Source organism: Myotis brandtii, unplaced genomic scaffold (genome assembly GCF_000412655.1).
Source record: "Myotis brandtii unplaced genomic scaffold, ASM41265v1 scaffold190, whole genome shotgun sequence".
In the NCBI taxonomy this organism is placed as follows: domain Eukaryota; kingdom Metazoa; phylum Chordata; class Mammalia; order Chiroptera; family Vespertilionidae; genus Myotis; species Myotis brandtii.
The window spans coordinates 1,050,215-1,054,698 of record NW_005357076.1 but is presented as its reverse complement, the minus strand read 5'-3'; positions in this window follow the sequence as shown (position 1 = coordinate 1,054,698).

Here is a 4,484-nt window from a genome sequence, read left to right as displayed (position 1 = left end):
GTATGCATGCATATAAGCATAACCAATGGACATAAGACACTGGGGGGTAAGGGAGGCCAGGGGATTGTCAAGGGCGGGGGGGAGGGGGGAAAAAGGACACATATGTAATACCCTTTGTAATACTTTTAGCAATAAAAAAAAAAGAAAAAAAAGAACTCTTATGTGGGACATCTTTTAAAATGTAAATGTTGCAGAACCAAGATGGCAGCATAAGGTATAGACCTGTGCGTGCTGCCTCCCACAACAACACTGAAACTACCAACTATTAGACAAACAGCTATCATTCAGAACCATGGGAAAGCTGGCCCAGTGGAAGTTCTACAACTGGAAGGAAAGAAAGAAGTGCATTGAGACGCCAAGAACAGAGGTACGGAGTCTCGAGCCAGGCGGGCTGCAACTGCATGCATGGTTTTTTTCAATCAGAAGGGGTTATAAACTCTCGAATCCACTGAGCTTGTTTGGGGCAGGATTCTGAGGCCCCAGACCCCTATGGGGAGAGGTGGGACGGCCTTGCAGTGGGTTGGAAAGCAAGGGTGGCTCTCTCGCAGAGCTGCTTGCCGGCACTTGGGGACGCAGAGTCACAGAGAGGCAAGGAGTCACAGAGACGCCATTGCTACTTGCTCTGCCCTGGTGATTCCTTGAGATCCCGCCCTACTCAATTTACATCCCCGCCCAACCTGTGCCAGTGGCACAAAAGGAACACCTGTGCTTTTGCAGCCTAATCCAACAAACTGCAGATTTCAACTCCTCGCACCCATAAGGGACACACTCAAGAAGCAGACTCAGTTTCGGGTATGCATGCATATAAGCATAACCAATGGACATAAGACACTGGGGGGTAAGGGAGGCCAGGGGATTGTCAAGGGCGGGGGGGAGGGGGGAAAAAGGACACATATGTAATACCCTTTGTAATACTTTTAGCAATAAAAAAAAAAGAAAAAAAAGAACTCTTATGTGGGACATCTTTTAAAATGTAAATGTTGCAGAACCAAGATGGCAGCATAAGGTATAGACCTGTGCGTGCTGCCTCCCACAACAACATTGAAACTAGCAACTATAAGACAAACAGCTATCATTCAGAACCATGGGAAAGCTGGCCCAGTGGAAGTTCTACAACTGGAAGGAAAGAAAGAAGTGCATTGAGACGCCAAGAACAGAGGTACGGAGTCTCGCGCCAGGCGGGCTGCAACTGCATGCATGGTTTTTTTCAATTGGAAGGGGTTATAAACTCTCGAATCCACTGAGCTTGTTTGGGGCAGGATTCTGAGGCCCCAGACCCCTATGGGGAGAGGTGGGACGGCCTTGCAGTGGGTCGGAAAGCAAGGGTGGCTCTCTCTCGGAGCTGCTCGCCGGCACTTGGGGACGCAGAGTCACAGAGAGGCGAGGAGTCGCAGAGACGCCATTGCTGCTTGCTCTGCCCTGGTGATTCCTTGAGATCCCGCCCCACTCAATTTACATCCCCGCCCAACCTGTGCCAGTGGCACAAAATGAACCACCTGCGCTTTTGCAGCCTAATCCAACAAACTGCAGATTTCAACTCCTCGCACGCATAAGGGACACACTCAAGAAGCAGACTCAGGTTCGGAGGAAGCCGGAGCCGGACCCAGCTGGGCCGGTGACATGGAATTGCTGTACCAGCAAACGCACAAGCAGGTCCACCAGATCCAGTCTCACATGGGACACTGGGAGATGGCAGACAAGCAGTCTGTGCACTTAGTAGAAAACGAAACCAAAGCAAGCATACCAGATATTCAGCCAGCTAGAAAACCTGGAGATTTTGTCCAGCAAGGAGCCTCCCAACAAAAGACAGAATGCCAAACTTCGTGTTGACCAGTTAAAGTATGATGTCCAGCACGTGCAGACGGCTCTCAGAAACTTCCAGCAGGAGGGACAGCGAGAGGAGCTTCTGACTCGCACCTTCACCCCCAACGTGGGATGCGGCGCCCCCTGTGAGGCTGCGGTGCCCCCTGCGAGGCTCAGACGGTCCCTGTGAGGCTGAAACGGTCCCAGTGAGGCTGAGACGGTCCCAGTGAGGCTGAGACGGCCCCTGCGAGGCTGTGACGGCCCCTAGGAAGCCAGCGGAACCGCTCGAGCCGCCCAGATGGCTTCGTCGACGGCCCACGAACCAGCATGCAGCCCCAAGCACAACTATCACCCGAAGGGCAAGAGGGGCGAGAGCAGCTGTAGTGTTGCTTTCTCCTCACTTTTGGTAACGAAATCCTCATTTTAAACATAAGAGGACACATTATTTTAAAAAGCCGTTACCTATCTCCATATCCTTTCTGAGTAAAGCGTGAACAAGTCGTGAGAGACCTTTCTGAACACAGTGAGGCTGAGACAGTCCCAGTGAGGCTGAAACGGCCCCTGCGAGGCTGCAACGGCCCCTGGGAAGCCTGCGGAACCGCGCGAGCCGCCCAGACAGCTTCATCAACAGCCCGCGAACCAGCACGCAGCCCTAAGCACAACTATCACCCCAAGGGTGAGAGGGGCGAGAGCAGATGTAGTGTTGCTTTCTCCTCACTTTTGGTAACGAAATCCTCATTTTAAACATGAGGACACATTATTTTAAAAAGCGTCTGTGCACTTAGTAGAAAACGAAACCAAAGCAAGCATACCAGATATTCAGCCAGCTAGAAAACCTGGAGATTTTGTCCAGCAAGGAGCCTCCCAACAAAAGACAGAATGCCAAACTTCGTGTTGACCAGTTAAAGTATGATGTCCAGCACGTGCAGACGGCTCTCAGAAACTTCGAGCAGGAGAGACAGCGAGAGGAGCTTCTGATTCGCACCTTCACCCCCAATGTGGGATGCGGCACCCCCTGCGAGGCTGCAGTGCCCCCTGCGAGGCTGCGATGGCCCCTGCGAGGCTGCGACAGCCCATGTGAGGCTGAGATGGTCCCATTGAGGCTTAGATGGCCCCTGTGAGGCTGAGACAGTCCCAGTGAGGCTGGGACGGTCCCAGTGAGGCTGAGACGCCCCGATGAGGCTGAGACACTCCCTGTGAGGCTGAGACAGTCCCAACGAGGCTAAAACGGCCAGAAAAATTAATTCGGTCAAACTACTTGTAGTTAAGGGGCAGTACAATCCCCTAACTAATAAGGATGAGTCCAAGATTTGACTCATGTGCATAAAACCAGTGGGGAATGAAGTATGGCAACTATAGTTTCAGGTAGAAACTATAGTTTAAATTTAACCCTGCTGTTTGCTTCTGCACTTATTTCTTTTTTTAACAATAAAAACGTTATTTTTTAAAAATGCGAATGTTGGAAGGTGATTCTTTTCAAAAGAAAAAAACTTAGCCATCTAAACAAATCAATTTAACTCATTTCAGCAATTCCTTTCTAAATTAGTAAATTTGATAAATTTATTATACCTCAGCTGGCCCAGTGGAAGTTCTACAACTGGAAGGAAAGAAAGAAGTGCATTGAGACGCCAAGAACAGAGGTACGGAGTCTCGCGCCAGGCGGGCTGCAACTGCATGCATGGTTTTTTTCAATTGGAAGGGGTTATAAACTCTCGAATCCACTGAGCTTGTTTGGGGCAGGATTCTGAGGCCCCAGACCCCTATGGGGAGAGGTGGGACGGCCTTGCAGTGGGTCGGAAAGCAAGGGTGGCTCTCTCTCGGAGCTGCTCGCCGGCACTTGGGGACGCAGAGTCACAGAGAGGCGAGGAGTCGCAGAGACGCCATTGCTGCTTGCTCTGCCCTGGTGATTCCTTGAGATCCCGCCCCACTCAATTTACATCCCCGCCCAACCTGTGCCAGTGGCACAAAAGGAACACCTGTGCTTTTGCAGCCTAATCCAACAAACTGCAGATTTCAACTCCTCGCACCCATAAGGGACACACTCAAGAAGCAGACTCAGTTTCGGAGGAAGCCGGAGCCGGACCCAGCTGGGCCGGTGACATGGAACCACTGTACCAGCAAACGCACAAGCAGGTCCACCAGATCCAGTCTCACATGGGACACTGGGAGATGGCAGACAAGCAGTCTGTGCACTTAGTAGAAAACGAAACCAAAGCAAGCATACCAGATATTCAGCCAGCTAGAAAACCTGGAGATTTTGTCCAGCAAGGAGCCTCCCAACAAAAGACAGAATGCCAAACTTCGTGTTGACCAGTTAAAGTATGATGTCCAGCACGTGCAGACGGCTCTCAGAAACTTCGAGCAGGAGAGACAGCGAGAGGAGCTTCTGATTCGCACCTTCACCCCCAATGTGGGATGCGGCACCCCCTGCGAGGCTGCAGTGCCCCCTGCGAGGCTGCGATGGCCCCTGCGAGGCTGCGACAGCCCATGTGAGGCTGAGATGGTCCCATTGAGGCTTAGATGGCCCCTGTGAGGCTGAGACAGTCCCTGTGAGGCTGGGACGGTCCCAGTGAGGCTGAAATGGCTCCTGTGAGGCTGAGACACTCCCCGTGAGGCTGAGACAGTCCCAACGAGGCTGAAACGGCCCCTGTGAGGCTGAGACGGTCCCTGTGAGGCTGAGA